Source organism: Panthera onca, chromosome C2, assembly GCF_046562875.1.
Source record: "Panthera onca isolate mPanOnc1 chromosome C2, mPanOnc1 haplotype 2, whole genome shotgun sequence".
NCBI lineage: Eukaryota > Metazoa > Chordata > Mammalia > Carnivora > Felidae > Panthera > Panthera onca.
The window spans coordinates 61,320,157-61,345,453 of NC_138347.1; the positions used below are offsets into that span (position 1 = coordinate 61,320,157).

The 25,297-nt window shown below is 33.2% G+C and overlaps 1 protein-coding gene across 40 annotated transcripts in view; it reads right to left on the reverse strand.

Moving 5' to 3' along the window:
• Window positions 1–25,297, reverse strand: part of ZBTB20 (zinc finger and BTB domain containing 20) — a 785,665-nt gene that overhangs the window by 736,238 nt on the left and 24,130 nt on the right. For 4 of the 40 annotated variants that reach the window (XM_060640804.3, XM_078453029.2, XM_060640814.3 and 1 more), the window contains exon 1: window positions 5,480–6,236. The exons of the other annotated variants lie outside the window; for them this stretch is intronic. The gene's annotated coding sequence lies outside the window, so the exon portion shown is untranslated. Of the gene's footprint in view, window positions 1–5,479; window positions 6,237–25,297 lie in introns of those variants that run through there. 40 annotated transcript variants of the gene reach the window in all.

The following is a 25,297-nucleotide window of genomic DNA, read 5'->3' on the forward strand; positions in this document are numbered from 1 at the left end:
TATTTAAAAACAGAAAAACCCAACACATAAAGCCACTCTTGCAACTCTATTTGCCTTGTTCCCATTTAAACGTAAAAGAGAGGATAACATTTACACTGCTTAAATGTCTTGGTACCTAAATAAGGTGTTTTTGTTTGTTTACAATAATAGCCTTACAGTTTTCATATAAATACATACATCTACCAGATAAATTACACAGCCTAGAACATTCATAGTTTTCTGCTAGCAAGTTTTTTTACTAGGTTTTAATTTTGTACCTGAACAAACTGACAACTTTACTTTAATTTTCTCTCAGTTGCATTTCATTTACTGGAAAGAAGCTCAAACTATAACAGGAATTTGCCAACAACAAATCACAATTTGATTACAACAGTAATTCAGAGAACATTTCTGAAAGAAAGGTAAAAATAGCAAATACCCAGGTTCATTTAGTAAAAAACCCAAGGCTTCTAACCATTAGATAGAATTAAAATTTAATTAATTTAAAGTCAAACATGGATTTTTAAAAGTTTAGATTAAGAATTTTCAAAAAAATACCATTATGTATGAGATTAATAATTATTGCCATTTTTAGTTTCAATTTATTGAACATTGGTTTAATTTCCCAAACCCTAAATTCCATTTAGTAGTTTCATATGTATTGAATGCAAATCTTTACATTAGTTTTTTCATATTGAAAGTTTTCAAATACTTAACATTATAACATATGTACATTAAATTCAGGATACCTTGAGACCCACAGGTATTCAGTATCAAAATACTTCTAATATCAAGGAGGTAAACATATTATGCTATAATGACCACCCTTTCAATCAGTTTCAAAGGCTAACTATTCAGAAATTAATAATATCCCCAGTTGCCATCTAGTAACGAGATAGGTCAATGAATTCAGCCGTTGCTTCTTGTCTCAATATTCCTACTTGGAAATCAGTAGCTAACTTTCTCTGAGTTAAAGCAGTTATAAAAGGGTTGCTTTGGTTAACTGAACTGTAAAACTGCTGGCTGGAGTTTCACTTGAGTGTCAAAAGACTCCCTAAAGGTAAGTGCCATGCCCTCAAGCTGATTACTGTCAAGTGAACTGCAGAATCACCAAAGGCTAGATCCTGGAGTAGAGGAAAGGTTCTGAAACCAAAGTTAAGCAGAATTTGCACACCACTTAATTATTATCACAGTTGAACAGCTAGAGTGGCAGAAAAGCCCTTTTTTCTTATGGGCCCTTGAATGTTGTCCCCAACATCTGTTGTAGTGGTTACTACATATACTACAGTAATGATAGATGGCATTATTTCCTCCCACAACCTTAAAAGCTTGCCTATGATAAAATCAGAAGTAAAAGAGCTCAAAGAATATATTTTTGATACATTAAATGTAATTGGTATCAATGTTATTTGATGATTAAATATAAAATAACTATGTTACAGGAAAACATAAATTCAGGCATTCTCTAGAAGTTCTTGATACAGATATTGCCCTTGGGTTTTTGGTAAAGAATTAAAAGGATTTTACTAGCGATTTGACATTGGCTATAATCCCTGAGGATTCTGCGAAATGCCAGAAATTACTTAAGCAATGAAAATGCACAAAACATAAGTCTGTGAGAAAATTATATATTTCAAGTTTTGCCAAATACCTACGAATCCTATACAGAATTTGAAAGTTCAGAACAAAGAATCAAATGGCCAATGATACTCTAGTATCATTATAAATAATACCTAATGATTATACAAGGTAACCAAAATGGCTTATACAATATGAAAAAAAAAAAAAAAAAAACATTTGAAAGAGTTGATTTCTAAGTTAATACTAATGCTTGCATGTATACACTTACTCAACTGCTAGGTGTTTATTGTCCTTGTTGTAGGTGAACTATAAGTGATATTTGATTTCCATAATTTGCTTGTGATAGTTACACAGCCACAAAAACAAAACTATTTAGATTTTCTTTTCAGCGCTATGCAACTTTTCATGCTAATAAGATTCTTACTGGTTAAGGAACTTGAGATGGATATACTATTTTACTTTTTTCATAGAAGTTCAGTATATTTTCCAGTGACAACTGTAGTTTGTTAAAATGTATTTGTAAAGTGGCCTGCAAGGCAAATCAGCTCTAATATCCTTTATCAATTTTAGACCTAAGGAGGCCAACCTTGAGACTGAAGAAGACTGGAACTAGCAGCATTCAAAGAATGTCCACATCAGTCCTTCCTTTGCCAGAAAGGATCACTAATTAGCAATATCAGCAATATCGACACACCTTGCCAGACCCTGGGACAACACATTTGCTCAGAGTCTGAACTTGGTTTCCTATGTGGTAGCATGGCCAGCCCCTACTCAGACTTGGGTAAGTCCATGAACACATCCACTGATCATTTCTGTATTTGTAGAAAGCCAGGACATGTGTAGATAATCACACAATTGGATATTTATGAAGTGCCAGATTTTATGAATACGGGAATTTGTTAATTAGCACAAGGACTAATCATTAAAATTCAAAAATAGATAAATAAACAGGAATGTCATTTATTTGTTCACATTTCAGAGGAAAGTATGCAGCTGTGATCCTTTTGATGAATGTAGACTTCTGGAGAAAAATGTGAAGAAGTAAAGTATCTGCAAGTTTTAAAATCTTAATGAGTAAAATCCAGGAAATTACTATATAGTCTTTATATTAAAAATAATCATAGTAATTCTTTCCCTAAGTTAAAAAAAAAAAAGTTAAAGCCAATGTGTGCTTAGCATTTGAATTACACTGTCTTGCTATTCCACTGTTTTTGGTCCTTTCCAAGGAGCCAAAGCTAATTTTTACCACACAGAAGTTAAAAAGCACACACACGTCACTCTGTACCAAATTGTTTTAGCTGTAGGGCATGGCAAAGCATGAAATAACTGCTTTAGAGCACTTCCTCATGTGGGTGTGTTAGATAACTGTCTGCTCCAATATTAAAATGAACCCCACTGTGACCTGACCAAGACATTCGGGCTCTCAATAGTCTTCATGTGCTGATAGGAAGGGGCCACCATAACCAATAAGGCTACTTAATGACTTTTCCGGCACCCGATAGACCTGCAGTGACACACACCTTTCAGCTTTCCAAAGCCCCATCTAGCAGAATACACTGGTTTTAAGTTTACTTATGCACATTTTACGATGTTCTGCACTATACAGACTTTGACAGTCCCTCCCCAAAGAGGCCAAGATTATTTTTCATACTAAAAATATTTTATATCTACTGAAGGCCAACAATTATAATGCAAAGGAAAACATACGCACATTCTAAAAATCAAGCCAACCATAAATATGACTAAATTTTTGCTTTCTTATATTCTTTCTAGAAGGTTAAGATAAATTTTCATCTCCTAAAAGCCTCTCCATTTTTTGTTGGCTTCTCATTAACATAAATATACTTAACATGAAATTTTTAAAATGTCATATATGCAAAGAATCTGTGATTTCTTTCCCATACCTGTGTGAGAATATATACATACTTTCACATATATGCACACAGATATCTCCACACATACACATAAATAGAAAAAGAATTGTTGATCAAGAGATACATAAAAGATTTCTTAAAAAAAAAAAAAAGGTAGAATTTCAGATAGTCCTCACAATGTTAATGTAGAAAATGACAGGTGCATGAGACATGCACATTTTTGACATGACACTTTTTTGTTTTAAAACAAATTTTTGGGTCAAGAGTTTGAAATGGAGAAAAATCACATTTGAAAGAGTATATACTATGTACCATATTAACATGCACTTTCAATAGACTCCCCCAAAAAGTTTCCCTTTAAATCTTTGGGGGAAAAAAACCTCTGACAGGACCTGAATGTACTTAGTATTTGTTCTGCTCTTGGTCAAAGCTGTCCTTTCCAGTTTAAAAGACACTTTAGGCAATAGAAGCAAATTAAAAGTCTCCAAATAAATTTTTAAAAAGAAAGGGGAAAAAAAGACTTTTAGCAGTAAAAGTTCACCACCCTCTTGGAATAATGGATTTTTAATAAACATTTTACTAGGTTTGAACCTTGAGAATATGTTTGGGAATCTGCTCTAGCGTCCCAGGTGGCTTTAGAATATTGCTTTATGGACTTCTTTGTGTTATCAGAGAGGCCTAATGGAATTAAAAAAAAAAAAAAAAAAAAAAAGTCTGCCACTTCTATTAAATAAATATTTTATTACGAAAAAGGTGATTGTTATTATCAAAGATCTTTATAGATCAGCGTCCATTTTTTATCATTCCTCCTGTATATGCTCAAAAACGTTTGCGTGTCTTACTGACTTAATTTTTATCAAAGGAATGGCAGTTTTACTTTCGGAAAAATCCGAATAAAACTCCATTAAGAGTCCATTTCAAATGGACCTATTTAACTACTCCTTTGAATTTCGAAGAACACTCTTCTGGGAAAACTGTTCAACAATGTCAGCTAGTTGTGAAATGCAACTTTTCCCACCATAAAAAAGAGAAAAAAAAATAAAGGAAAAACAAAGCACCTCAGAACTATGTTTGAAATAACAAATACATTATTTATAGTTCCCGAAATGTTCAATGAATCCTTGCAGTTGTGCATAAGATGGCCTGATACACTTCATAGCTTCCACTTTATAAAAAGATAGCCAGCCCCCACCCTGTCCTCCCCAAGCATAAATACACAGTAACATACTGAAAAGAAACTGTCCTAGGATAAAAACTGTTTGTTAAGAAAGTTTGCATTCTTACTAACCACAGTGATATCCCTATAAATGCAAAAGTCCATCTGCAAAATAAAAGTTACAAAACAGAGTACCTTGTTCCTTTCAAAATACACCCCCCAGATGTAACATAGAAGAGTGTATGATGATAAAAATAATTTCTAGATTCTTACCCACCCTCAGTGACTACTCCTCACCTTATAGCCAATGCCATAAAATAAATATGCTGGCAAAAAGTATTCAACCTGCTTCAAGGATTTAAACTGTAAATATGGACTTTAAACTTCAATGTAAAACAAAGAACAAGAGTCTCACTTTAGTAATACCCGCACTGGCACTGCAGCTAAAACTCATTGGCACATAACTAACAAAACCCAGTTAGCAATAAATAAGGACAACATGATATATAGACAGACAGATGGAATTGCATAAACAGACAAGAAAAGCAAAGAGACTAACAAACATACGGAGGGGTCTGTTATAAAGAGTGAAAGATACTGATTTATCTGGTACTGTAGTGAGAAAAATAGGTTTGTTTGTAATTATTTTTAAAGTAATTAAACTGAATCACAGGGGCACACCCTTAAATAAGTAAGAGGAAAATTGGTAGAGTGTAGGCCTCCTATAAATATTCCAAATTTCAAGCTAGCAACAGCTCTGTCAAACTTAAATCTGGAAATTAAAATTCAAGGGAGAAAGAATAAAAGCATTGGGGGCTAAAGGAGATGATAGGTAGAGGGGGGATTGAGGAAGCAGGCATTTTTTTTTTATGAAAGTTGTCTGCCCTACCTTCTTCCCCAGCGCTGAGTTTCTCTTCTCATAATCGGTGTCTCCCTGGAAGTACAGTGTGAGTGGTAATGACTGCCTGCCTCCCTAATGAGTCCATTTTCCTGCTCTTGATGTTGTGTATATACACACACTGCAACCTACCTTACAAACCACAGAGACGGGAAGAGAGAGAGAGAGCAAGAGAGAGGGAGGGACGGGGGGGCAGAGAGGGAGAGAGAGACAGAGACAGAACAAGCGAGTGAGAGAGAGAGAGAGAGAAGAGGAGGAGAGAGAAAGAAAAACAGAAAGAAACAGAGAGAGAAAGGCACAGACAAAGCCCTCCTACCAGACAGCAGACAGCCCTCCTTCCCCTATCCAGCAAAATGCAACTCGGTCTAATGCAGCAACAGGTTCAGTATTGCCAGACTAACAGAGTGAAAAAGGTATATTCTCTATATCATTACTGCTTGCAAATAAACAGTTTAAGAGCAGCTGGCTCCACCTTCTTTATTTATGCTCCATTATGAGGAATGTATTGTTTCAGTTCTGGCACACAGTACATGTAATTATCATAAATACATTTTTGCATATTAGCAGGAACTAGTGAAATGCATAGCTTATTTGTGCAATCTTTTAAAATTTTTTTAATGTGAGAAGAGTGTCAACAAATCTGCTCTGACAAAAGCCTAGTAATGATTTTAAAGTCAGAGGCAGTCTTAAAGGAGGCTCTGAAAGAAAGACTCCATACAATAGGAAACTGATCTCAGACAAAACTGATAACTGCAAAGAAGAAATCATTGCTCAGTAAATAAATCAAGACCATACACAAAATTGCAGACAAAAACAGAATTAAGTTTAATTAAGTACTAATAGACTAGTACTCTAGAAGACTTAGATTGGTTTCTTATTTGAAGCATCTATCTGTACAAATATCACAATGCATTGTACTCTGTGTGAACAGGTGCAATGCATATAGTACATAATGTTACAACAACAGAAATAAATCCCATTAGGAGCTTCTGTCATAAATAGGACAAGATTTCAATGAATATGGGTCTGAAACCATAGCAGAAACCCCTTGTTCTTTTATAAGGAGGGAAAAATAAAATTAATCAGTGTTTCTAAATAAGTCTTCCTTAAAAGGGAAAAACAAAACGAACCAAAACAAAACTGTTTTTCTTTGTCTGATATACGAACCATTTTTTTCATGGGCTAGAACCAAAATACTGCTGGTATTACACTCCCCACCACACTATGTGATCCTCACACCTTTTCTCTACTCCCAGGTGACTTTTCCTCCCTTAAGTGATACATTTGCAGCTATGGAATTACAAACATCAAAAAACAGAACAAGTTTCAAGCTCTTCTTCTTGTCCCCAGATTTTTTAAAACTATACTCTGCTTGTCTACCTACACATCCACCTTCCTTAAAATATTTCTATACAGTTTGGCTATGTGTCACTATGTGGGACTTAGAAACATCACAATAGAAGTTAAATATTCTAAGGAAAATTTACACAAAAATGAAAAATGTGAGTGCCTCTGACCTACTTAAACCCTGAATCTGGGCACCAATAATTAATTGCATATTAAGTATATTAATTTTAAAATCATCCTTTTTATATGGTTTTGTGTTTTACCATGCTTCAAAAATTAGAATACGTTCCTTTGCATAAGCAAAACTACTGTACCATATAAGCATCAATTCCTTCCTTTAAAAGCCAGTTTTCAGTTAATAAAATAAAGAACTTAATCACTTCAATATATAACTTATAGATCAAGTCTATCGTGAGCTGATTCACAAAAATATTTTAGAACATCAGTTATACCTTGGGTCATTACATTGGTTCAGAATGGAGATAGGCATTGTTTTAGCTATTATAAGGGTAGATAACCTATAGAACAGAAATTAGAAGATGATGTCTAGCCACACATTGTGCAAACTGTCCTGGGAAATTCTAGTAGGAAACCAAGAGCCCAGCCCTCCACTCTCACTGAAAACCACTAATTCTAATTCTCAGGTGCTGCTGCAATAGTGTTTTACCCCTCTCAAGGGTGGTTGCGTAATAAAAAGGGGACAGACACACGGGAAAGGGGACGTAATAAAATAAACAGATATGCTTTTGGTCTCACGTCTTAAGAAAAACCTTTCTAAAATACACTCAGTGTTGCCTAAGGTACTAGCACGCATCTCACCCCTTACTGCTCAGCCTGGCAGTTCTGTTTTTCTACTATTGCCCTATTGTTTCTCTGAAGCTGTATTCCAATGTTTGAAGAAAAATGCCACTTAAAAAAGCACAGAGGCCTCACAGTTTGACAGACTGATTCAAATTAGATATAACTATGTCCTGATTTTTAAAATAAGGTTCTAGGTATTTTTGTTTTGTATCGTTTTGTTTTAACCCAAGGAGAATAAGAAGACATTATTTGATTTCCACCAGCAGGAGTCAAAAGGAATGTAAAGGACCGTGAAAGCTATTCACCTTTTCTAAAAAACAACTAGCTAGTTGAATTTTAAAAAGAAAAAGAAATATTTTGGCTTAGTGCAAAATGCACAACACCTCAATGCTTTCTCCATATCTTCACACTTTACTAGATTCCAAGCACAGTAAGTGGCACATTCTTAGTATTTTCTGGAGTTCAAGATACACTCTCCCCGCTGGGATGCAAGACCCATGCACTGAATTAACCATAGCACCATGTGAAACAATAATCCTAATTGACTATCAGACTCTGGAAGTTATAGTTATTAAATTAAGTGGTTTTGTATGCTGATATGCCATGGAGCAATTTCATCTGGTAGAAAGATCCTAGAGTGGGAGTTAAAAACTGGTTTTGGTCTCAGCATGGCCACAAGTAGATTGTATGCCCTGCGCAAGCCATGTAACCATCCAAATGGAAATGAAGTTTCCATTTCTTCATATAAAAAAATAATTAAATTTAAAAGGAAGGAACTGAAGTAGATAACATAACAATGATTACGATGATAGCTAATGCTTAGGTGGTTACTATTTGCCAGGTCCTCTTCAAAGTACTTTTCATTTATTAACTCATTAAACCCTAGTGACCCTATGAAGTAGAGATTATTTTTAGTGGCACTTTCAGGTGAAGAAACAGAGAGGTTAAGTAATTTGCCTGAAATCACACAGCAGAGGAGTAATAGCATTTGAACCCAGCCTGTCTGGTTTAGAGCACAAGTTTAATCCCTGCATCCTACTCTCTCCCAGTATCTAATGGCAGCTAAGTCCCCATCTATCCACAAGATTCTGTGTTTAGGAGTCAAACTCAACACATCCTGACGATTTCTCACATCTTGCTTACTAATACAGCATAGTACAGATTTGCTCTTCTAATTTACAGAGTTCTCAACACATCTGGTTTAAGAGTCTAGCAACTCTATTTAAAAATTTACATAATCCATTCAGTTGCCTTTCTTTGTTTCCAAATGTCCATAAATACGTGCTTCCGTTTGCTTGAACTGAAAAACAACCTGTAATCAACAAGTCTATCAATGTATAAAGCCTACTTGCATTATATATAATTCCCATAGATTATTTGCTTAAGTGCCCTCTGTTTAAAAAACAAACAAAAATTAAAAAAAATCTACATAGTCCTTAAAGTTTCCTTAGTTCAGGTATCAAATATCTAATACTAATGCAAATAATTGCTTTAAAAAAAACTAAATAAATAATAAATAAAATACAATAAAAAATACCGTTTTCCAATAGCCTGAGAAAAGCGTGGAAAAAGCAAGGATTCAATTATACATGATTTGTAAGAGATGCTGAATAACCATCATTAGATTTTACACACTTGGTTTTAACTTTGAATTATTTAGAGATATATTCTCAACACTTTGATACTAATGACTCATTCTACAAGAAAGAATTTGCCCTTGCTCTGATCTTTGTGCATTAACTAAACATGGATTATATGCCCACTCTGTGCCATTCAGGGTACTTGGGGGTAAAAAGTGAAGATAAAACATATGATTTAGTTTCTGCTTTTGAAGACTTCACAGCCTGGTTGGGGGACAGACTTGCAGCAAACAATATTAGTATAAGCAAATAATCTTGCCATTACATAGCGTGATATCTCATGTAATGCAGTGCCTTAAACTTTGTGCTTCTCCCTCAGAATAAAGTCCAACAAAATAAATACCTAAATTTAATATGTGGCTTATGAAAGACGTGTACGCACGCACAAGACAGGGACTAGTACTAAGGTTAGATTGGAGACAAATGTGGAGCAGAGGGAGGTACGGGAGACAAACAGTTTATTCTCTAGCAGTGTAGTTTATAGACTCATTGAGTACACTTTATTCATTGCCCCCAAGGCGCCTAGAAAAGTGTCTTCTACAAGTACACAGTACATGAAATTCTTAAATGATTGTGGAAATCAGTGATAGATATTAACCTGGAGCATACAGTTTCATTAATTTTAGAGTTACAGAGTACTCTGGGAAATGAACACTTCCAAAAGTACATGAAGGGTGAGATTTTTTTTTTTAATCTTGAAGACAAAAAAATTCAACTAATTTCAAAAGCATTTACCACTATCCTGAACACACTTTAATCAAGTCCTTTTTCAGACATCTCTAATGTTTTTATATCATGTGAGGCTAAACAGGAAAAAAACGTTGAAACATTTTAAGATTGTTCAAAGGAACACTCCCAAAAGAAAAGAGAAGGGGGAGTAGTTAAAAAAAAAAAAAGTCATATTGCAATGAAGGACAGAACAAGTTTTAGGTACATGGTTGGAAAAGCAAAGACTGGGGTAATGGGTCAAAATGAGTAAGTGCTATACTAAGTACTGATTTTGTCATTGAGGCCACCATCATAAAGTAATTCTATTGTGGTATATATAATTAGACAATAATCCTTAATTTGAGTCATCAGTTTTAAAACTGTGTCCCAGGAGTCCCAAGAAAAACTAGAAGAGCCTGTAGATAAATCATAGTTTACTAGTAGAAGACCAGTAGTATGATCCTTAAATGGGAAGATACATTTCAATTCTAGTCAACAAATACTTAAGTTTTAAACAAAAACAAAACATTACATGAAAACTACATCACGGGGAGTATCTTTAGTATGCCCTTTGCAGTGCTACAGTCATTTTATCCTTTAATATACTTTCCATTGCCATTGGACTGAAGGACCCACCAGAACAGGGACTCTATTTATCAAGCTTTGACAGCCTAATATCTGGAAGAACACCTGGAGTACAGTTAAAGCTCAATAGAGCTTTCTTGAATGAATGAATGAATGAATGAATGAATGAGTGAATGAATGAAAAAACAAAGCAACAATATATGGAATTTATAAACCTTGGTTAATTAAATATTTTAACAAACTTGAGTTCTAAGGATGATATAAACCACCTCTAAATAGCATTTAAACTTTTTTAATTATATATAAAACATATTCTTACTTTAAGATCTTGTGAAAAATGAAAATGGGACCAAAAAAGTAATACTATTCAACTTTTCTCTATGTATGAAAAATTTTTTTAATAAAATGTTGAATAAAAAAGTATTGTCCTATATAGCTAGCAGGATTTTAATTCGAATCATCTCTGAGAAGAAAATTCAGCTTCCCTTCACATTTCACTTATCCATTATTTCTTTCACTTCTACTACATAAGTGTTCAAGTATAAGTTGAAAGTTAGCCTTAAAATTCCTCATAGGAGAGGAACAATCCCTTTTGAAGAAAACACTTTAGTAAGCTGGTTAAGGTCAGAAAGTGGGTGGGAACTGAATAATTCTTCTTGTGGTGCCAAAGTGTACTCCATAAGAAACTAATGACAATTTGAAGGCAGGGGAGCATAGAGATGAGAGAAGAGGAGGAAGAGAGGAGAATGATAAGAAAGAAAGGTGGGTAGTGAGAAATTCCCAATGTCAAGGTGGCCAAAAGATTTTTCTAAAAAGAATGATGCCTAATATTAACTTCTAAGACATTTACATTTTGCCAATCTTCTTCTCTTCAAACCTTCTGGAAAGCTTGTACGGCTTTGTTTACTAGTGTAATGAGGAGTACAAGGATGGAAAATGAAGGTACTGTGATAAATTCATCCATATACTGTAGCCCTTGCAAACATAGAAGCTTCTTAGAGAGACCAGAGTTCCAAGGAGTGACCAGTGGCACTGTGAACAGTGGTCAGTAAACGGTGAATGGTGAATAGCAAAAACTCAAAATCATGTTTAACATAGAATGACTCAGATATAGATATGAGTCAATCACCTTTTCCCACAAATATACAGGAGAAATACGGTCAGAGAGAAAAAGCATATAGATTAATGTCTGAATTACAATTTATTATAATTTAATCGTTAATACCTCCATCAATTAATCTTAAATGATATGAATATCTCCAGAAACACAGGAAGAGAGTACCTTCATGACACAATAAATTTTAAATCAAAGGGTTAAAAAGCATTAAAATGTCATTTGCAATATCTCCCTCGCTCTAGAAAAATGTATTAGACATGTATACTACATGAACTTTTCCTGCTCCCTGCTCAATCGTCTCTCTTAAACAATCTAGGACAGTGCTGGCAACTGTCTTTAAAGTTTCAACACTTACATAATAATTTATTCATATGTACAGGTTATATTCAATATGCAAGGAAAAAGAAACAGAAACTATGGCATGTGTTCTATAGGAAAAATAAAAGTCACATAGAAGATACATAACAGAGGCATCTTAATTGCTAATAGCTGTTATTTGTCCAGCAGATTGGTGAGCTCTCCACCATCTTCCTTGGTGATTCTACCCGCAAAAACTCCATCTTGTTCTTCTGATCTAAAAGGGTGCTACTGGGGCGCCTGAGAGGTTCAGTCGTTTAAACGTCCGACTTCGGCTCAGGTTCTGATCTTGTAGTTCGTGAATTCCAGACCCAGTTGGGCTCTGTGCTGACAGCTCAGAGCCTGGAACTGCTTCAGATTCTGTGTCTCCCTCTCTCTCTCTCTCTGCCCCTCCCCACTTGCACTCTGTCTCTTTCTCTCCAAAATAAACATTAAAAAAAAAAAAAATTAAAAAGCTGCTACTATTAGAAAAGATTCATTCTTAAAATAAAAATTACCACTACTACATGTGTCAAGAACTGTGCTTAATGCTACTTACACATGTCATTGAATCCTCCCTACAGCCTTGTAAGAAAGGTAATATTAATGTTCTCATTTATAGATAAGGACACTGAGGCTCCAAGTCACCTAGCTACTAAGTGGTAGAAGTCAGGCCTAAAATCAATCCAATGGAATTTATGAGGGATAGAGGGAGAGGCTTGACAAAATTACTTTAAAAATGTTCTAGAATAATAAACTGGTGATATTAGGAAGATTTTGAAAAAAGACTAATGGTGGGAAACAGGTTTGAGGGCACATGGATTTCCCAGATAATTTCAATACTTATTTCACATATGTTGAGAAAAATCATATTAATTGTCACAAAGTAAAATTTAAAGAAAGGATAATGAAGAAAAGCAGCATATAAACAATGTTCAAAAGTGATAAAAGAAAGCTACCATGAACCAGTTTGATTAAGGGGTTGGAAACATTAGTAACAATCTGTCCAGTAATATTGAAGCCAGTTATTAATAATAGAGTCAGCATGACAACAGCCTGCTAACTCCTCTGAGGCAACAGGCCACACGGATGATTCAAAATGGGTGGAAACAGTATCTCTTATTTTTGTTTAAGAAAGCCCATTTGACCCCAATAACTTACAAGTTTACAACCACAGCCTTTTAAACATATAAGGACATATCAAGTTTTTAGAAAAGAAGCTGCATAAAATCTCAATCTTTTTCATTTCTATTAATAACAAATACAGAAATATCTTATTAATCAGTGTGTGTGTGTGTGTGTGTGTGTGTGTGTAATGTATATATAATACATTCTGGTGTGTATATATATATATAAATATGTGAATGTTATAAATATTTATATATATGTAAATATATGTCTGGTACGTGTATATATATTTACATATATGTAAATGCATATACACGTATATATACATATATGTATGTATGTATACATGCATACATACATGTATATATACATACATATATGTATATATACATACATACATATATATGTATACATACATATATATATACATACATATATATATACACATATATATATTTACATATATATATACAGGTACCAGACATGTTTTGCAGGATTCTTATGAAATAGAAATTTTGAAATGAATTATATTAAGTAAAATGTTATTTTAATAGTTATATCAGGTATTTCAAAATTATCAAAAGTGTCAACATAAATTCTATTTCATGCTGAAAATCCATAAATCTAGGCTTATGTCCTACTCTGTTTCAAACTGATGACATTATACTACTTAAAATGTAATAATGGGATCTTTCAAAACACAAATAGTATGTCCAACATCTGTTAAACCTATATAGAACAGGAGTCTAAAAGAAGTGTCTCACCAATTGAGGAAATAGTTTTACTAGTAATCAGTAAGAAAGGAAAACTGCCCATAATTAAATCTGTATTAATTATGAAAAGGGCTATGAAAGAACTGAGTCGTCATTTTATGGAGTGCATTTTAGAAATTTAGTGGTCTGCTACTCCAATACACACTTCTTATGATGTCATATCTAGAAGTCTGCAATTGAAATAAACTGAAAAACACTTTAAGTTAATAATTGAATAAAATGCATGTTGTTTTTGCCTAAAACAACTAAACTTCACCTACACTCTCTCCACCAATAAGTGCATTAATTCAATGTGCCACTAAACAATTTATGCTTTAGCAGTTTAATCAGATGTTTAAAGTATATTTTATAATAAAATAATAGATATTATAAAACATAATATTAGGCATTATAAATTAAACAAATTCTGAAGTCTTCAGGTGCTGCATTTTCACTATCACTATTACTTTAAAAGTTAAATTAATAAATGTATAGAAATTAACAATAAATCAGAGGAGATTTTAGGAAGTGGTGGACGATATACAAAATATTTATGACTGATAAGGTCTGGGCATAGACCAATAATAAATGTCACTGTAACTAATCAAAACAAATACTGGCTGTAAATAAATGATACAGTGCCAGTGTTTGCTTCCTGAATAACAACGCTAGCTTTAGATAACAAACTAGAATACATTCTAAAACAAATAAATAAAATTTGAGGATGTAGTTTTACTACTGCTATACTCTAGAGCAACAGTTTCTCCAATTTTTAAAAACTATAGATCCCATCATTAAAAAATATTTTAAACTCTACAAAAATCATTTATCTGTTGGTTCCCAACTCCATTCCCACCCCTTCCATCGTCTTCTGTGTTGGAACCTGAAAACTACATTTCCCAGATTACTTTGCCAGAATGAGAAGCCCTGGCAAATGATCAAAGAGCATTTTTTTTTTCTTCTTTTGCTTTTGGCATTAGCAACCTCAACAAAGGTACTTCAGCAGCCTCTGCAGTGCAGGGCTCTTGGGATCTGGCTCTTAGGACTGCTGATGGCAGCACCAGTACTGCGGTTGCAGAACAGCACACGCTCTAACAGCCTTGGCAAGTAAAACAGCATTGGTGGAACCGTGGACTGCTGGCTCTTGCCATGTCAGTAGGAGTGCGGGTGCCTGGCTTCCTGCAAAGAGTGGCAATGATGAATCCAACAGCCACAGCAGCAGCAGTGCTCCAGCTGCCTCTGCAGCACAGTGCTTGTAAGCTCTGGGTAACAAAACTTTCCCTTGCTTTCTGCAGATATTCATTGTTACATATCATTGCCACAGTCTTTCCCTTCCATCAGACTTTCCAACACATTTGTAACCAATTCTCGGATTAAAGTCCCTCTGTCTTGAGTCATTTCTGTTTTTCTGACTGGGCACTGATCAATATAAGCGCACACCTCAATATATATAATGATTTGTAAGTTATAGACTTATACTACCATGTTATATACATTACAGAACATATGAATAAGCCCTTTAAAGGATAAGCACTTTAAAGGATAAGAAAACAAGAAATAAATGATGCTTTTAAATAAATTTTAATTTTGTTGTATTTATTAGCAATTTTAAAACATTTTTGCTCTCACTAAAACACAACACTTTAGAGTAATTTGGTTAAATATTTGCCATTCTTTATATCTTAGCTTGGTTTTACACTTTGTGACACAGTCACGTGAAGATCTGTTACTACAATCCAATTATTGTGATACCTGCTGGAATGGTCACGGTGGGAGAAAAGCCTCACAAAATAGTAGAACCAAACGGAAGAAGGGCATCATTGGTTGTGCTTATTAAATCACAATACTCAATTTTCAATCTCAACCAACAATTACGTTGAAGATTTTCTTGAAATTTGCCTAGTAAATTTTCATCTTTCCAAATGTCCATGAGTTGTTCTTATAAACTAAAAGGTATTTGTAGTATTTTTTTATTAAAAAAAAAAAAGAATTTTAACGCCTCTTTAAAGATTTCATTTGGAAGATTTTGAAACAAGTTATAAAATTCTATTCCAAATTTTAAAAAGTTCTCAGATACAGTTTTTATACAGTTTTTCAATTATGCAGAAACTAGAGTTTTACAATTACATTGGCTTTGGCAACAAAATCACATTATAATGAATATAACTACAAACATTCAATATGAAAATGTTCTCTCCATACCCTGAGTCATTACCTTCTCAACTCATTGTTAGTATCACTAATACTCAGCCACTGAATAACCAGTGAAACTCCAGTGGTGCAAATAATATTCATGTCCACTCTCCATCTTACTACGAACTATCATAAAAATTCTACGAAAATTTTAAGATTCTTCTATATTTGATGTATTTTCTACTATACTGCAAAGCATCTGTTGAAAAAAAAAATTAACCACATCAATGATATCCTACAGTACCCATGTATACTTTTGACTTTGACTGATTTGCTAAAATATGTTGCTTATAAATGATGAGTAAAAGAATTTCATGTGTAGAAGTACCTCTGTAATCTTACCTAGAAATCTTTTTTTCTGTTCCACCCAAGCCCTCAAAAGCTCCAAAACTATGTTAACACAGGTTTTTCAGTAGGCATTGTTTTACTTAAAGAGTATTTTGAGGCTTAGCAAGTATCTCCCCCAGCAAGCCTTCTAGTGTTTCATAAAAATGTAGTTCTTTGTAGTAGTGAAATTGAGCCTAACAAATACCATTTGTTGAAATATTGGAAATATCAGTACTTTCATTTAACTATATAGTAAACCTTTCACACTGTATAATTTTTTTCAAGGACTTATTTTTTTTTTAATCTTCAGCAATGTTTTCTATGCATCTTCTAACATTTGCTGACACATAAATGTGATATAGTTTGCTGCCACTTATTTTTCATGCATTATTTCAGTCACTTTGGCTCAGGGCACATCATACACTAAGGGTGAGGTTCATCCTTAATGAGAATGAATATATACATTTCAAATATGTATATTTGATCATTATTTTTGGCTGACTTGTATTCTTGTATCTTGATCATCGATGTATTCTTGATCATTATTTTTGGCTGACTTATTGTGAAATGACTAAATCGTCATTGTTTTTACTTTATAATATAGCTGACATGTGCATAATATGTATTAAAGATACTCTTGTTTAAATATGCTTGACTATTATTCTATCTTTGTTCTGTTATTTTTTTTAAGTCAGTTGTCTGTTTTGTAAGAGTTAGTTTAGTTAAAACTGGATAGCATAAACTGTGATTCCTCACAACAAGGCACAAATAAAATTCAGTACCCCCAAATCTTAAAGCAAATCCACTCCCACTCTCCCTTCAGGATACTTTGCACAATGCATACAATGCATACAATGCATATGATTGATACTTTGACATTGCCAGCACCAATCTGCATACTAAAGATTAGTAAACTTTAATCTTAGTTTTGTTAAACAAAAAATATATACATAAAAGTTTTGATTATCTTCTCAAACCCTAATATGTCATCCTGCATATTCCTTAGGGCACATGCCCACTGTTTTTGAGACTACTGTTCTACAGTATGAACCTTGAATTCAGATCTGAATAATACTTATTGACTGTATCCTTAAGCAAGTTATCTATCCCTGTCTTTGTATAGTTCATCTATAAAATGAGAATAAAAATAGCTATCTTATAGAATTGCTTTAATGATTACATTAGATTGATAATAGTAACAGATAATATTTGTTGACTACCTACTAAGTGGAAGGCATTATTCAAAGCACATTGAATGCATTAATTCTTGAGTACAGCGTCTACATATAATGAACACTTGATAAAAAAAAAAATAGTTTTCTTCCCCAGGAAAGACAGAGATTAATTGTACAAAATCAGGAATATTTATTAAGGCAAATAGAGTTGGTTGTTTGCATACTTATCCCTTCCACAAAATTTCAAGTTTCCTGGAGGCAAAGTTATGTTATAGCCATCCTTATATCTTAATAGAGTGCAAAGTACAATGCTTTGAATGTATTAAGTGCTCAATAATTAAATAAATGTTGTTGAATGAATGTACATAGGATACCACCATAACTTGCTGTTTATTGTTTGTAAAATGTCAGCCAACTCCATAACTGACAGGAATGATCAGTTAACTGCACATGCACTGCAAAACACGCTATTGTTTTATACATACTCCATTATACCTTTGCAGTAAGAACAACACTCTCCACAATTTTTGAAAATACAATAACCCTTGATTATTTGTATAAACAGATGAAAAGTAAGGTATGGATAATACAAAAGTAATTTCTATTTGGATTTTGACGTGTGTTTCTATATTTATATTAAACTACTGATATACCTAATATTCTATAAAAGAGACTGCATGTGAAACAAAATAAGCTACATTATGAAAAGCTGACTTAGAAGGAAGTTGAATGCAATTTAGTTTCTGTGATCTTTCCCTTTATTTAACTCTTCTGTGTATGTAACCCACACCACTTTGATTACTCAAACTACATGGAACTTTCTATTTCTCAAGCCCTCCCCAGAGGATAAGAAATGTTTAAATGTTGCTTTTCATGGGGATATTTTCTGTGTAAAGTAGGCAATTCTCATCAGTGAATCTGAAATCATGACTGCCTATGTATTATAAAAAATCAGTTAAAAGACATTATGAAATACACTATTTGCTTCACTTAAATTAAGAATTTTCATTTTTTATAAAATATTTTATTCATTTGTGAAATGCATTATAAATGTTCTTCATGACTTTTTTTTTCAGGTAAGTGACCTGAGGTAGAGAAAAACCAGTTGGTGATATACTTAATCACATGTGAAATCTCACAAAGTTTTCTATCCAACTCATAATGCTGTTATAAAGGGAAAAAAAGCAAATTATTTTCAAATATTTAGAGAAAGTAAAGGAAGGAATAATAAATGCAAGGCATCACTGTACCTTAATGAGAAACTAAAAGATTAGCTTTTCATCTTTCTCTTAATTATTCATGAATAGTACACCCCATCTCTAGGTGTACAGAAGGTAGAGTGTTTAGGTAGAAAGAACATGGGCTTTAGAGTCAAACAAAGCTGAGTTTGAATCAAGCTCCCATATTTACTAGTCGTGACCTGAAATAAGTTATTCATTTTCCCTGAATTTCAGTTTCCTCATTAGGGAAAATTGAGCAAAAATATTCAATGAAAACAGATACAAAGTGTTTGACTTATAGTGAAAATTCATTAAATGATAATCCATTTCCTCCTTTTATTCCTAAACCAGAAGTTCTCAATTTCTTTTTTGTACTATGGATCTCTTCTAACTAGCAATGATTCACATCAAAAATTTATATTTATTTGTCTATCACATAACAGCTTAAAACATTTCTTCATATCAACCACTGAATTTGATCTTCACTGTCACCCTGTGAAGTTGTTTGACATTATCCTAATTATTCACAGTAATAAATTGAACTTCAAAGAGAGTAAAGAATTTGTACAAGATCTTGCAAGTAGTAAGTTACAAATTGAACTTTCACCTACCATTCCATCAAGCCTGGTTACCCAATTACTCAAAGGAAAAAAAAAAAAAATCCTAGCCAGAACTAATAAACAGAATGCTTTATACTAAGAAAATTAAATATAATTAATACATATTATTAAACTATTTACCTGGGCCCAAAGTGAAGTAAGGACATATTCACATTATTATCACTAGTGGTTCTAGGACCTGAGAATTGGTTGGTGCAGCCAAATATTTTAGTAACACTTTCCTAGAAGATAGCTTTTTATGAAAAAACAGTGAATTAACAAAGATATGAAAACTTATAATAGCTAATCTGGTTGTTCATTGTAGAAAATGACTTTAAAATAAGATTTAGAGTGTAACTTTATATTTTTCAGTAATACACTAAATGTCCCCCATAATCAATATATTTCTTCCCAAATGACAGCATAAGATGAATAAGTTCTGGGTAGCAAACATACAGAATAGTGATGATAGTTAATAATACTGTATTGTATATTTGTAATTTGCTAAGAAAGTAAATCTTAAGTGTTCTCACCACAAAGGAATAAAAAAGGTAACTATGTGCCGTGATAGATGTGTTAATTACCTTGATTGTGGTTATCATTTCACAATGTATACGTATATTAAATCATCACATTGTACATCTTTTAAAAATTCATTTTGTACAACCTAAATATACATAATTTTTATTGTCAGTCATACCTTATTGAAGCTAGAAAAAAAATTAAAATAATAAAAAATAACAGATAATCTTAAAAAAAAAAAGCAGTTGTCTCTGAGTACTGAAATCATGTACTTTTTTTCCATAAACTTTTCTGTATTTTCAATACTTCCTATGTAGTACATATACTATTTTTATAGTTATAAAATATCTTAATAAAATAATTACCTCTTCATCAAAAACAAACAAAAAAAACCACAAAATACTGAAAAAATAGGTGTGTCTAAAATATTGGGTGGGCCATTCAAACAAGATAACCATTTCATCCAACCAACTCTGAAGGAACAGCTAATTAATCACTTAGATGATCAAAGACTCTCAACGGTACACTTAAAGAATCATTTATTTGAGCCCTTATCTTTCCTTGTATCTGTTTCTTACTTATTAGGAGGAAATAAGAGCATAAAAATTAAAGGTATGTGGGTTCTGGATTCTGACTGCTGAAATTCAAATCTTGGCCCTACTACTTTAGACAAATCCTTTCAATATCATTAAACCTTTTGTCCTCTTCTTTAAAATGGGGGAGGGGCAGCTAGGTGGCTCAGTAGGTTAAGCTACAGACTCTGGGTTTCCTCTCAGGTCATGATCTCAGGGTTCCTGCAATTGGGCTCAGCACTCACAGTGTGGAGCCTGCTTGGGATTCTCTGTCCTTCTCTCTCCGCCCTTTCCGTGTTCACTCTCTCTCAAAATAAATAAATAAACTTTAAATTAATTAGTTAATTTTTATTGATTTTATTAATTCATTAATAAAATGGGGGAAATAACAGTACCTATAGAACAGGTTTTCATGATGATTAAGTGTGACAATCTAAATATTGGTAATAAGTAGCATTTATCAAGCACTTTATCAAATAGTGAATACCATGTTAAACATTTTATATATATTATCTTATTTAATAATCATAAAATCCTGTAAGTACTATTATTATCCCATTTACAGATGAAAAAAGTGAGGCCCAAGTCCCACAACCAATAATAACACTAAACCAGGATTTACATTCAGCAGACTAATTCTAAGTACAAATGCTTAGAGGCTAAATTCAATAAGCTTAATGCCAGGCACATAGTAAGCATTTAATAAATCTTATTTTGTGCTCTGTGTTTGTTTCTACTTCACCTAAGTGTCAATTTCTTATTTAACAGTTCTAAATTGAATGAAGTAGTTCTCAAAGACTACTATTTCAGGATTCCTTGGACTTACCCTACTGAACACCACCATTCTAAAAAGGGATTTTTAGGGTGGTGAAAATACTCTTCATGATATTATGATAAGGAATATATGACACTGTACATTTGTCCAAACCCACAGAATAACACCAGTGGTAAACCCAAAGTTAAAAAAAAAAAAAAATGGACTTTGGGTGATTATGATGTGTCAATGTAGGTTCATGCTTGGTAAGAAAAAAAAAAGTACTATTTTGATGAGTGATGATAATGGAGGAGGCCATGAATGTGTGGGAGAGGGGTATACAGGAAATCTCTGTACCTTTCTTTCAACTTTATCATAAACCTAAAACTGTTTTAAAAATATAAAGACTTTAAATGTAACATGGTATCCTGGACAGGATCCTGAACCAAAAAATTATATTAAATAAAAAAAAAGAAATCTGAATAAACCAGAGACTTTAGTTAATAATAATATGTTAACACTGGTTCATTAATTGGAGCAAATTACCATACTAATACAAAATATTAATAATAAGAAAAACTGGGTATGGGATGTATGAGAACTCTGTACCATGCTCTCATTTTTTCTGTAAATCTAAAACTGTTCTAATAAATAATATTTATTTGAAAAAAGATCAATTAAAAAAGTCAATAGAAGGGGCACCTGGGTGGCTCAGTTGGTTAAGCATCCAACTCTTGGTTTCAGTTCAGGTGGTGATCTCATGGTTCATGGGTTCAAGCTCCATGTTGGGTTCCATGCTAACATTGTGCAGAGCCTGCTTGGGATTATCTCTCTCTCCTGCTCTCTCTGCCCCATCCCTGACTCACACTTTCTCTCTCTTTCTCAAAATAAATAAATAAACAGTTTTTTAAAAAGTCAATAGGACTTGTTTTGGGAATGCAAACATATGAAGTGAAGACTTGAGTGGGATGTGACCACAAGGATGAATTTAAGTCAATGACTTGAGTCATTTAAGTCTGTCATTTAAGACAGAGTGTCATAGTACCTTAATCTAGGAAAGGAATTTTTTTTAAAAAGTAGCTTTGAATGGTTAAAAGTCCCAAAATGACAAATTAAAGACAATTTCAGATTAGAAGATTTTATGGAGTGAAATAATTACACAGAATCATTAAGCTAGTTCGTGGAAAGCTGCGACTGAAAACTCTTCACTCCCAATCCAGTGCTCTTTCTACTACAACAGATTGGTGCATTAGCACATGTTTGACTCAAGGCAGTAATTAAGTAAACTGAAGGGGGGAAGAAAGTGACAAAATGGAAAACCTTTGAATCAGACTCAAGTACTCTAGTTAGTATGGCAAGGAACAGCCACAATTTCAAAATGGCTTTAACCAGAAAAGAAACAAAATAGACTAGACATTTGATAAGGGAGGAAACATTGGAATTGAAAGAAAATGATGGCAGGCTCCCTGTTTGGTGGTTTCAGATCCAAGCTTTTGCCTTGAAGGTAATAATTCAAAGTGCTTTAAAGCCTGGACTGACCATACTAAATAACATAGAATTATAACCTGTTGAGATAAGATCATTTTATAGTCTGTACTCTGAAATTCCCAAATTCATATTATTTCTAACTGGGCAACAAACCGATTGTTGGTTGGGCTAATTTATCTTATTTTTCTGACTGCATTAAAAAAAAATTATCAAAATTTTCAACCATACAAAATTAGCATATAATAAAGGATTTCTCTTGTACCCATTATCCAGTTTCAATAATTCGCAACACTTTGCCTATTGCCACCACCACCTTTCCCCCAACCCCAAAGGGACTGAACTCAATATGAAGAACAGAACCATCTTTGGGAAAAGGAAAAAGGATGGAGGCAATGTTTTCAGTCTGTCATCCATTGAGACTTAAACCAGAAAGATTCCAGACTTTGAGGCAAATAAATATAAGCCAGGGATAATAAAGTGAAAGTTTGCTAGCAGGGTAGTCTAAATATGTTATTCAAGAATCAATGGAACTGTTGTCTTTGTGGAAGGAGGATATTTTAAAGAATTATTTTCCAACTTTTTAGTTTGACACAAACAGGTGGGGCAAGAATGATTATAAAGCTTCATTGAGATTATAGTTTCTAAAGATGATTTTAGTTTTGAGGAACACAAAGTTTAATTTCATCATCATGTTTACATTCACACAATCACAGACCTACCATATTCCAATAAGCACCTAAACAAAGAACAGTTGGCACTATTTACCAAATTTCAATATCACCAAGACTCAGTTTATTTTGAGAGCTCAGTTTATTTTTATAGTAAAATATTTTCCCATGAAGTCTCTTTGTGTGCTTGAGAATGTTTTCCCATTTTTAGATTTAAATTATTTTAAAATTAGAATATATAGTGACTTTGTCAAATTCAATGGTCTTTTTGTAATCTTAATGAAACTATATATTTCTGGACCTTGGAGGATTCTTCCACACATTTGGAATTTCACTTCAGTTTCCTGTCTAAATGTTGAAGGCAGAGACTATTAGAAGCTGGCTATGCAGCAAATATAAGTACATCTAAAACATCTTCATTGAAAAGAAAACATGAACGTTATGCTGAACTATTTCAATTTTCATCATGAAACAAAAGACAAAAATTAGCAGGTAGAGATAGGAGATGATGGGGAAAGGGGAATTAAAATGAAATAAGTAGCAAGGCTCAACTGAAGTTTTAAAGCAGGTATCTAAATACAGGTGGGTACTTTGATAGGAAATGTGAGGCAGGCTGGACAATGAGAATATCCACTATCTGAGCCAATAAAGTTACACTGGTTTTGAAAAATACACACATACATACATACATACATACATACATATCAAGATACACATTCTCCTTCTCAAATCTGAACCTCCCAATTGGCTTTAGATTGCAAATGGCAATGAACAGAATTTAGTTCTTTCCTCCATCTTCATTAGCAAAATGTTAACATGTAGCTGTTTCTTGCTTTCCATTCTTTCTTAAATTATAAAATTTTTCTCAATCAAAAAATTCCTTCCTATGTTTCATATAAACTAAGCTGTATCTCTGACAGTCCTACATCTCTCAGGATATCCTTAGTTCTCCATAGATTTTAATTCATTCAATAGTATCACAGCCCCATAATGCCTTTATATGTCCTGGTTCTCCAAAAAGTCCAAGCTCAGACTTCTCCAAAAAACATTTGTTTATAAAGATCATCCACACATTGATCCTATTCTTCATTCTTTCTGACCACACACTCCTACAATTGCTATACATTCTGACTAATATATTTCTACCCCTCAGGTTATATCCCATTTTAAGAACCCGCAGCGTCCATCCCCTACTGGCAATCACCTTTCCACTCACATAGCTAGATCACTCTCTAAATACTGCTTACCCCTCTAAAGTCTGCCTTCCTTATATACTAATTTCTAATACCAAACACCCACTCTTGAGGCAAAAATATATCAGCTAAAGGTCAGGGCCTATTAATTTATCTCAAAATTCCAATCATCATGGAAAACATGCACGATTTTCCATAAAGTTCTAACTCTTGCTACTTTCTAAATGATCTGTCTTGGGTAGTTTTGGGTACTGTGCTATCCTACATCTCTCTTTATTGTATCCACTACAGTTCAGTGAAGGTTCTTTCCTCTGCTTTCTTAAATCTACATCCGCCTAAGATATCTGGTCAGCACACAGGAAAAATATTAAAACTCTCATATATCAGCTCTTTGTCACCATCTCTTGATATTTTTGCGAGCACCTATTCTCACTCCATCACACAGAAACTTCTTTCTCCTTAACGTTTGCCTTTCACATAATTTAACAAATAATACCTAGAATAGATTAAACTTGAAGATATTTTCATATATGAATTATTAATAAAACATGATCATTTACCTATCTGGTTGTATATTTTTATTTCAAAAATCAAAATAGACACAGAATAGGAAACAAAAGAAATAAACATTTTAGAAACATAAAGGATTAAGAATGGAGACAGATTAAACTGTCAAGTGTGTCT